This window comes from Notolepis coatsorum (assembly GCF_963971535.1).
Source record: "Notolepis coatsorum genome assembly, chromosome: 18".
Lineage (NCBI taxonomy): Eukaryota > Metazoa > Chordata > Actinopteri > Aulopiformes > Paralepididae > Notolepis > Notolepis coatsorum.
Genome location: NC_140182.1, coordinates 102,245,916 through 102,258,114, shown reverse-complemented (window position 1 = coordinate 102,258,114; position 12,199 = coordinate 102,245,916).

The window sequence follows — 12,199 nt, the reverse complement described above, 5'->3', positions numbered from 1 at the left end:
ATCAATACACACAAACCACACATTCTCTCTCTCACTAATTATTTCTCTCTCTCTCTCTCTCTCTCTCTCACTCACACACATACAAAAGGTGTTGAACGAGGCAGGAATATCCATTCTGTGAGTGAATACGTTATACAGTATATGAATACGAGATTCTTTGATAAGACTGGGTCTATGTGAAGTGTAGAGTATATTGAATGCATGTATTGTGTCCATTTGGATCATGGTCATGAACAGTGATGCCAGTAACTAGTTACTAAGTAACTAGTTACTGTAATCTGATTACTTTTTTCAGTAAATAGTCATCTAACTTGTTACTTTTTACAAGCCAGTAATCTGATTACAGTTACTTTTCCAAGTGGCTGTGCGTTACTATTTCTCATAATGCTGATGATAAGAGAGCCAGGAGTACAGTCAGCTAGACCGGAGATGGGACGTGCGCTCGCGCACGCACACAGCCACACACACATGAGAATAACAAACTATAATACCATGTTTTATATTACACAACGGTTTTACAATTACATTTTTAATTAAAATTATATTATATACATTTCTATTTTATTTAGTTTGGGAACCACTGTCCTAGAGTGCCTGAGCAGTGGACAGCTGTGATCTTATATGGCCTGATGGCTGATGACCTGTCTGAGCAGCCAATCATGATTTATGACATTATGCACTTTCAATAAAGCATTATTAAAAAAAAAAAAAAATGTTGTCATTCTTATGTTGTGGCAGCAGCAGGGGGACGACGACGACTTCTTAACCAGGTACTTTCAAAGTAGTTACTTTGATAATCAAGTAATCAGTAAAGTAACTAGATTACTTTTTAAAGGAGTAATCAGTAGGCTAATCAGATTCTTTTTACAAGTAATCTGTGGCATCACTGGTCATGAATATGTTTTGATTGGCCATTTAGTGTTCAAACAGAGTTCACTGCACGTAATTCAACACCTGACACACACACACACACACACTTGCATGCACATATGCATGCGCGCACACACACACGCATCCTGAGGCTTCCACAGCATTCACACAAACAGTTATGCATGGCACAGACCAAATGGCTATTTACAGAGGAACAGGCTTTTCAAATATTGCACTTATTGGCCCATTGCACCTCAAGGACATACCTGAGAGTGCACAAATACAACAGTACAAGATATAGATATATTAGAAATATAGATGTGTCACTAAATCATGCAAGTGATATGATGCAGAAGATTGCCAGCCAGACATGACACAGGACCACCGGCTGAGGCCTGGCTACACTGTAGCTAACCGCCAAACAGGACATGTTTCACTAAACACTGACAAAATATGTTCTTTATATTATGGGATATATATACCTATGGGCATATATTATGGGATATATATACCTATGGGAATATTTTTTAGAACCTCTACGTTTGAAAGAGAGACCTCCAGGCAACTGAAGTCTTCATGGAAATAACCGAGACTGAAATATAAAATATGTATATATGCCGTCTCATTTTGCTGCTAATAAAGGTCCTTTCCAGAGGGGTGGGAGTGAGACAATGAGACGAGATGACTTATGGAAGTGGTCCATATATTAAAGACCTGACATATCACGCAGGGGGCGGTCAGGCCGGTGAAATATTGATGCAGTGACTAATTTCTAGTCCAGGAATAGTTGTCTGGGACCTCTAGCCTTCTGCTTTATTGGACTAGAAAGTACAATAATCCAAGTGTTGCTTTATGAACACCTTCTGACCTCTGACCCTCCTGTCTGGCGGCACCGGGAGCACCTGCTGATCTGACCTCTGATTTACACCATTTATCGACTCTTGGCAGTTGTGATATAGATGGACCAAACCAGCCCCCCCCCCCCCCCCCCCCCACACACACAAGCAATGGTGTAGCCGAGGGTATCGGCAGGGATGTAGAGTGGACCCGACTGTCTTTGACTGGACACTGTATACCATACCCTCCTATAAGTCTAATAACCCCTGACTTATATTGTAGGGTCACAGTATCTCCCGACTACCACAGGGAGGGAGGGACACTCCACCTTGATAAAGAGTCTTCTAACATTTGGCACCAGGCGAGTATTCGTGCTATGGTAGCAGTGCCACATTCACCACCACATTCAATCTGCCACTTGTCCTTATGGTACCGAATTAAGTTAATTGAATGATTTCACTATTTGGTCAAACGAATGGTAACTCTGATGTGGTGCTGGACTGTGGCTGGACTGAGGTGAGTGCCAGAGTCAGTATATATATACAGATAGTCAGTGATATACAGTCAGTAGCCTACTGTACATCAGAGTGGAGTCAGTAGGAACGTTGTTAATTGTATACAATTGAACAGGTTGTATGACGGAAGTGACATCACCAAATAAACTGCTGCACTTTCGTGTTACAAAACTCTTAAAAAAAATAAAATAAAAACACATTTGTTCAGACAGGCCTTTGGTCATACATAGGCACTTTTTCTTGTCCTCACTGTTCCTATAGTTTTGTTTTTTAATTAGTGACTCATGATTTTATCCAAATTCTTTTATTCTACTTTTTTATCTGGTTTAACTGTTTTTTAACTGCTGTCTGTTGTTGTAATTTTTTATCTCATTCATTCCATAAGAACGTAGAATATACATTTACAGACTCATTTTTTTATATGGCCCATTTGCATGTTCTTGGTATCTGATTCTAGGGACATCTATGGATCTCAGGGAATGTATTCCCACTGTCAGAAATACTGTGTCTGTTACTATAGCTTGAGTAAATTGTAATGAACCAAATGAGAATATCAATTACATTTTTTTTATATCTTTGACTGTAAATAACACTATGCTCAAATTGACCAGACCTGAAAAATCAAAAAAATCAAATTAATAGATGGAAGTTGATTAAACAGAAGGTTTTGTAGATACAGTACTGAATTCTGCCATCCGGACACATGCAATTTGAAATATGATTATAGAATATAGAATATCAGGCATAAAATGGTTATGCGATTAAAATGTGATTAGATTAATTAATTACAAATTAGTGTAAAGCACCCTGTGCATTCGTGCTGTGAAGGGTGCTATATAAATAAAAGTCATTCATTCACATTGAAATCAGGGAGGAGATAGCGGGGGGGGGGGGCTTGTGGTGGTAGTGTGTAGATAAGCTACATGAACTTATAATCATGTAGATAACCTACATTAACTTATAATCATGCAGATAACCTACATTAACTTATAATCATGTAGAGATAACCTACATGAACTTATAATAATCATGGGATACACACAGGTGTGAGACAACATGGGATTTATAGGGGATTATTATAAATGTACAGGTAATTACAGTACCTCTCACTAAGAGATACTCTGCCTACTTGACATAATTTGATCATTTTTCTCCAAACTCCTGAGAACTGAAACGCTACATCCACATGTATCCACATTTAAGTCTACATAACACAATTCAAGAAGAGAAGGAATAAAACAGACTTTAATGGAACAAAGAATACACGCTTTGCACGCTAGAGATGCAGGCGTTATCGTTTCTCTCGACTATGAACCCACAGCGTTATAGGATGTGGGACTTAACACGTTGGTCTGTGAGACTCTGCGTTGGTCTCGTTTCAACGAGGTGTTGTACCTGCTCACCACCACACAGGCAAAACACAGAGTTCGCTTGGATGTCATTTTGATTACTCTTCGGCGTGTGTCACGAGGAATCACATCTCGTCCATACAGTGGTATGTCCGTCATAGGGGCGAGTCTGCGAGCAAAGCTCTTTTCTTCGTCGAAGCGTAAGCGGATTCTCATTCTTCTCATTCGCTGTCGTTGCTGTCGCTGTCCGAATACGCCCCGAGGAGGCTGAGAGACGACGCCTTCTGTGGGACGATGGGTTTGGCAGAGTTAGCCGCCACCACGCTGGAATCTAGAAGAGAAGCGGGAATATCTACGGTGAGATTTACAGGGTCATATAATGCAGTTAGAGGACTAAGTATTTGATGAGGCAGGCGAACTTGAGGCCGAAACGCCTGAATGACCCCGTTTCCCTGACCTGTACTTGTAAGTGTCTACGTTCACTGGCCAAATGATCACTGAGTAGTTAATTAATAATTATGGAACCCGTTCTAGTGACTAGCTGGTCCTTAAGGTCCCCAAGTTTGCTCGGAACAGAGTAAATCTGCATTTTGCTATGATGCCCCTCTAGCTCATGGAATGAACTCCAACAGTCCTTAAAGCTTGAGATTCTCTCCTCTGTTGCAGAGTTTAAAACCTTGAACTCCAACCTTTGTCAATCAAGTTGTTTTAATTGATTGTTATCCTTACTTGTCTTATTTTTATGATTTTATATGCCGTGTGATTTTATACGCTTTTTTTTGGCTTAACTCTATAGCAGGGGTCAGCAACCTTTTTGACATGGAGTGCCTGTTTGAAATATAGTTGTAACTAGTGTGCCTCAACAATATTCCATGCAACGTAATTTTTTTTCTCATAATCAGGCATTTTTAATGATAATTTTTACATTATTACATCATTATTGTTATTGTTATTATTAACAATATTATTATGATGGTTGTATCAACCCTAAATCTGAGTTGGGGGGGGGGGGGGGGAATGCAATGCAGACAAACAGCTGCATACAGTGCGACCATTTCACTCACATTTGCCCATTCATTTTTGGACACATCACACACCATCGGTTTGTGTACTGTACGTGTGCTGTCATAGCTCCACCTACAGGCCTAATGGAGAAGACCAGGAGAACACCAGGATGTGAATGGAGGGTGAATGTGAGGTATATCGTGTAAATAAGTTTTGATTGATCGCAAGACTACACTGTAAAAAAAAAAAATAATAATAAGTTACCAGAACTTAAAAATATTGAGTTCAGTTACTGCGCATTAAGGTTTTCAGTTTTCAATCCATAATAAGTTAACAGAAAAATAAGTACACAACCACATTATTTCAACCTAATAAAACTATGTTTATTGTCTTTTTTTTTTTTTTTTTTTTTTTTTTTCCCTCCATTTTCCTCCGATTTTCTCCCATCCCAATGTTAGTCGTATGCCAATTCCCAGTCCCTTCCTGGTCGCTGCGCACTTACCCCCCACAGTCAGATCATCTGGGAGAGTGGAGGCTACCACGTGCTTCCTCCGACACACGTCCAGCCAATCACCGCTTCTTTTCACCTGGCAGCGCGGATTCTCATTGAGAGGGCGTAGCGTGTGGGAGGACCACACTATCCCCCTCACGTCCAATCCGCGCTTAGCAGGCGCCCCGACCGAACTGTAGGAGTCGCTGTTTACAACGACCCGGACCCACCCCGCCAGCTTCTCCCACCCTCTGATACAGCCAATTGTATCAGTGCAGACGGCCAGCCAAGCTGGTGACAACCCCGGAGCTGTGAGCTGTGACGAACGCAATCTCCGCTCGGCCACCTAACCGCCTATTGTCATTGTTTTAAGAACACAAGTTGACTTGGTAATACTCACATTTTGAGTAAAAAAATTGCTTTTAACATGTGCAATGTTCAATGAAATAGAAAAATAAATAATAAAATTTGTTGATTAATCCCACTGGTCACAATGGTGACCGTAATAATGTTTTTGTTATAAGGCTCTGCAAATGTTACTGAATGATGTAGCAATGTATTTCCAGCTAAATTGAAATAATAAACAAATAAAGGGTCGCAATTAAATATGTGGTAGTAAAAAGAACCTGTGGGAGGATTTCAACAAGATAAACAGTGCAAAATATTTCACTATAATATTTCAAAGCAAAAAAAAAATATATATATATACGTTTTTTTTTTTTTTTTTTTTTTACTGCTGCCCACTGTGCCTATGCAAATGCCCCCGCGTGCCTATGCAGGCACGCGTGCCTAGGGTTGCCTACCCCTGCTCTATAGTATGTACACTCGACATGACTATAAATTAGGGATACCTCCGTTTCCTTTAGAGTTTAAATAAAGGTTTGAAATTAAATTAAATGAAAATGTCCCAGGCTTTATCTTGACCAGCTACTACAACTTATAGGTGCTATAGATTCTACATGATAATTATCTTTTATTATAAGTTCATGTAAGTTATCTACACACAACTGCCATGAGCCAATGAGGCGATTGAATGTTATATTATCATTTCAGAGCAGTGAACGTGTCACCTGAGCTGCTGGCAGCAGGGGGCGCCACTGGACCAGGTTTGCTTACAGCCACCGCCTGTTTCCTCCTCACCACCAGTGATGCCAGAGCCCCCCCCCCCCCCCCCCACACACACAACAGTCACAACAAAATACAGAATACTTTGATGAGATGCTTGTTTCTGTATGAGACCCTAAGAGTGTGCTAGATACAGTAAAAATAAACATTCGGCCGGATCTGCTGCCAGAACTATCACTGTCACAACTCGGGACTTGAGAACTAGAGACTCACATCACCGTATTGACTATCTTGTATTTTGCACTAATATCTAATCTATCTCTGGATATCACTGGACTCTCTCTCATCACTGGACTATCTTGTGTTTGTACTTTTTTTTATATTATATTGTATTTGTATCTATACTTTAAGTGTACCTATAGTGTATATAGGACTGTGAAGCTATGCAGAGTGGGGTTCTGTATCCCCCCCCCCCCCATGCTGCTTTGACACCCGGATCAATAAAGGATCTTATCTCAGTAGTACAGTACGTACATCTTAGCGGGCGTGAGCGGACCAGACTCTGCGCGGCATGTCCGCAATTGTTTGAGGTTTCAGTCAAGCTTACCACCGCGTACAAATGTCCTACATTTCTCGTGGCAGTTTACTACATTTAATGCAGTTCGATGTCAACCAACAAGCAGCCTTCTGTGGGACACCGGTGCAACACTGTGGAGACTGTGGAGTCTGGTCCACTCAGGCCCGACTCTGTGGAGATGTCATTAGAATATTAATATAAGCCTACTGCGTTCATTAATTACGCACATAGACTATACAGTACGTGCGTATGTGTGTGCTGATGTAGTATCCTCAAGAATATGTGCATAATCTTGTGTAATTTTTGCAATTGTACATATCTAATCTACATGAGGATGACATGCGTGTTGCCTTGTCAAAGATCTCCCCACATATTGACCGTATTATTAGCCAGCAGCAGCAGACCTCGCATTGAGCTAGAAATGTCCACTGAGTGAACGAGTGCTTATTTTCTGTATTTATTTATATTTTTTGAGAAATGGTAACTTGGTGATCCTTTTCTGTATTTAAATAAAATACATGATTTTCTGTTTTTGAGAAATGGTCAAACTTATCCAAATATGCTATTTTTATGGAGAACAGTGCAGCTGCAACAGATAGCACTTTAGTGATCTTTTTCTGTATTTAAAAAAAATACACATGATCAGTTTTTGAGAAATGGTCACACTTATCCAAATAGCTATTTTTATGGAAAAGTGTGCAGCTGCAACAGATAGCACTTTAGTGATAATTTTCTGTAATTTTATTTAAAGAAATATGCTATTTGATTTACTACTACAAGCAGTGTAATGTCAACAGTACTAAGTCATTTAGACCTGAAAGACCTGTTAATAATGCATTATATAGCCTGCATATACACACAAATGTGTTTCCCGGTTTTTTAAATAAACATTATTTTGAAAGCAAGCACTTTTGTCATCATTGTAGCAAAAAAGACAGGACCGGAAAAGTCTTTATCGTATGTAGGGGTGCCCTGGGATGTTTTATTGAACACAGGGGTGCCTTGGCAGCAGAAAGGTTGAGAACCCCTGTCCTGATGGTTTCCGCCCTCTCACACCAGAGGAGTCTTGGAGTTAAACTGAGCAACACGTGTCTTCATTCCTCTTGATCATATCCTATGCTTTCAGGTCAGTACACTGTGAAAAGTACCGAAAACACTATCGTTTAGGAAGTATAAAGTTAGGTGAAATGAGTAACAAGAATTGTCAAATGAGTTGAATGTTTAACAATGTCAGTAAGAATATAAAATATGTTATGTGCACGCACATTGTGATATGCATTGGCCGCGAGGGAAGATGGCGTTTTCCACGTTATCAGATACTAGCAGCGCGTACCTGCCGCTGGGGTATAAAAGACGTTATATTATGGATTATTATAGTCAATGTGAAGTAAGGTCATTTGACTATAAAGTGAAATAAGGTGACCTAATGAAAATATGGAATAAGGGTAATCACTATCCCTGAAAATTTGTCTGAAGGCCACAGTATGCATATGTCACCAGGCACATGTCACTATACACCACCAGTCAGAGCTGAATGCTAATGAGACACCATTTTGTGAAGTCTTAATAAAAGCAAATGATTCAAGGAAAGGAATATTTCCCATGAAGTTTAAGAGCAGTCTTAAACTACCCCAAGTAGGTTGTACGGTAAAAGTAGGTTTGACTTTGGTGTTCTCTGAACTATGGGCATTGGTGACACGTGACGACCTGTTGTTTCAATAGCACATTGTAATAGTATTTAACTAAAGGCTTTGGCTAAAAGAGGAATTCTCTCTCTCTCTCTCTCTCTCTCTCTCTCTCTCTCTCTCTATATATATATATATATAAATAAAGCTCTCAGAGGAGTCTTTCTCTCAGAGAAATCTTATGGCAATGTTGGTGAATGAGACCCATTGTTATTTGTTGAGGTCTCTATTGATGTGAAGTATTGTTTTTTGTATGAAGTCATTCATATTGTATCTTGTTTTATGTTCCCTGCGCTCACATATGCACACTTACATTCACTTCACTTTTAAAGAACCATAATGGAAACAAGCTCTAGGGCTTTATTGTGTATTCATCCTTTTGATCAATATTCTTTGTATTGTATTGCGCAATCCTTGTTTTATTGCATCAATAAAGTCATCAATCAATCAATACGAACTACCACCACCAAGCCACTTCAACTCATTCAGAACACAGCCGCCCACCTGATCTCCAACCTACCAAAGTCAGCCCATGTCACCCCACTTCTTAGGGACCTGCACTGGCTCCCCATCGCTGGGAACGGATCCTCCAGTCAAGGGTCTCTAACTACACGCCCTCAAGACCCCTCCGAACTTCCCACCACAGTTAGGACAGCCGCAACACGACCAATCTTTCACCGCCGACTACTGTCTTCTACTATCATGCACTAATGATAATCTTCCTTGTCTATATTACTACCTACTATACTAATATGTCTCTACTACTACGCACTCAACACTGAAGCACCCAAGTTTCAACACCGTTTGATGAACAGTGTTACTCAGCTGAAAAGAGTTGTACCCTTCCTGCTGACCTGTTGTACAGAACTTGTAAGTCGCTTTGGATAAAAGCGTTAAATGACTAAATGTAAATGTAAAATGGAAACAAGGGGCGTGGCTTTGAGTACTGTACACTGTGCCATGACGCCGTCTGGCCCTATTGGCAGATAGAGTACAGATGCATTTCCTTTACTGATCAATGCAGATGTCGACCATCAGTTTGGGGTCAATGGACAAAGATGTATTTAGATATAATAAACTTCTTCTCCATCAGAGAGATCCAACATGCTATGTGTCGGAATAAGAGCAGCCAATCCCGTCACTTTGAATTGTGTAAAATTGCCCAAATAGTGAACAATTGTGGACCTTTAAACACTTTTTAACACTACACCATATTTTACCTATTTTATTATATTTTATATTTATTCCTAAAATATTTGCACTACCTCATTTTAGCATCTTGTACATTTTAGTTTTGCATATTGTATATTTTGTATAGTGTTTGGTCTTTATTCTTTTTACTTTTATTTACTGTATGATTGAAGCACATTCGCAGGAGGCTCATACATAACCAATCATTTCACTGTAATGTACATGTACCTTATATCTGTGACAAATGAAACTAAACTTGAAACTTGAACTTGAGAATGACAAGATGTTGGTCATGATGATGGCGAGGTGATATAAAATGAGAGATTAGGTGGAATTAGCCCTCTGGTTGATTTGGGTAATAATACCCACTTGGTCTGACACGCTGCACGGCCGTACCTGTGTGTCCACCACGGGTCTGTCTGTGGTCAGGATGTCTGTGGGTCTGTCTGTGGTCAGGATGTCTGTGGGTCTGTCTGTGGTCAGGATGTCTGTGGGTCTGTCTGTGGTCAGGATGTCTGTGGGTCTGTCTGTGGTCAGGATGTCTGTGGGTCTGTCTGTGGTCAGGATGTCTGTGGGTCTGTCTGTGGTCAGGATGTCTGTGGGTCTGTCTGTGGTCAGGATGTCTGTGGGTCTGTCTGTGGTCAGGATGTCTGTGGGTCTGTCTGTGGTCAGGATGTCTGTGGGTCTGTCTGTGCTGCTCCTCTTGGTGCTGTTGCTCTCCTCTGCCTCTGCCTCGTCAGAGTCCCAGTCAGAGTCCTTGAGCCTCTTCACCAGAGCTCGCTCCAACATCTCCCTGGTAGAGTGGAGAGGAATAGAACATGAGTACGGAAGTATTCAGACTAAATGTAGACAATGTAGTTAACAAGGTTTATTTAGCTTGCAACCCATGAGAATTGTCTTGAGAGACCCGGTGAAACCCCTGGCCGTGGGGTCTCATAAACGAGCTCCCAGAGACGAGGGAAACGCTGATCTATAGTCAGAGAAGATGGGCTGTTCCCAGGTGAGAGGGACGATTGGATTGGAGGAGTCAATTAGGAGGAGGAGGAGGAGGAGGAGGAGGAGGAGGGAAAACATGGGTTGGGGTTAGGCTGGAGGGGGTTGAAGGTGAGAGACAAAAGGTGAATGGATGGGGATGGGAGGGGCGTTTGAACATGACTGGGAGATTGTTTGAGGGGGGGGAAAGGATCATTATTCCACAAGAGGAACAGGCTCACCATTATATATCAACTGGCCTCGCGTCTCGCTCTGCCTTCTGAGATAACCCATTATCTCCAGCACCTAGTGTGCTCCGGGGAACAAAACAAATGCACCCACTTGCATGTGACCACGCCACTCCCATGCGTCCCCTATATTACGCTGGAAGTGGTCACGCCTCACCCTTCCTCGTTGGTTTCCAACGCGGAAGCAGCTCAGATGCACTTCTGAACTGGAGATTGCTATGAAGCAGAAGGAGAAATTACACAATGTTGGGAATTCGCCAGAAGTTCGCCAGCCCCCGGAACCTTTTCGGCACGTCCTAACAGCGCGGCGGTCCTGTGCTGTGTTTTCCTCGTCGCATGACAGCGGACCGAGGGACTTCGCGCGACGGTTGGCAGTCGAGCCATGTCGCGCCCAGGTAGGGCCTGGGCCAGCAGGCATTGGTACTGGCATGTGTAATACTGCTTGTTGTCTTGTGAGACGACCGAGTGATGTATTGGCGCAGGGGGCGGGATACTTGGATACACGTGGTCGTCACGACTCTCTTTTGGATGTTTTTCCAAGTATCCTAGCGCACAGCTACTGCTAATGCTAAGTTGTTTGGGGCGCCGTTCCCATGTGCCCCGCCGGGGCTGTCTTCACTCTTCCCTCCTCTTAACCGTTTTATTGCTGAAGGTCAATTGGTGTCTAATGTTGAGGGTTTTGCTGAGGCTTTTTTACCCTTTACACGGGTGGATGGGCTGACGACAGGGCTCAAGACAGGTGTGCCGTGCATAGAGGAGCAGGTAGCATTGGTCCTTTGCCCTGGCATGGTTGAACGGTATCCCACCCGGAAGCCGACGCCGGAGGGCGAGTCGGCCCGGCAGGTGGCTGAGTGGGCTGATGAAGCTTATACGGCCGCGGGACGGAATTTAGCAGCAACCAATAACATTGCTCAATTGGCTGCTTTTCTGTCCAAAATGGTGTCGGGTAGTGGGGCCTTAGGGCCAGCCGACGTCAAAAACATTGCGCACGTTTTTGAGGTTATACAGCTTTTGACCCAGCCGCAAGCTATAACCGCAGGGAGGGCTAGGATGCTGTCAACACTTGTTGACAGGCATCTTTGGTTGGAGCAATCTCCCATTGAGGAGGAGAGGAGACTTCCCCTCCTCAGGGCTCCCATCTCCGCAGATGGACTTTTTGGTCTGTCCGCAGGGGCGCGGGCGGTATTTGACCTGGGCTCCACACCGCGCAGCCAGAGGTGAGAGCACGGCCTCGCCAGTGGCCGCGGCGAGGCCCCCGGCCAGCGGCCATGTTTCCCCCGCCTGAGATACCCTGGGAACAAGGAAAACCGGTGATCACAAGGCCGACAGCCTCGGCGGCCGAGGGATCGGCTACATTAGATGGGCACGCCCTAAAAAACCGTCGCCATCTAGCTG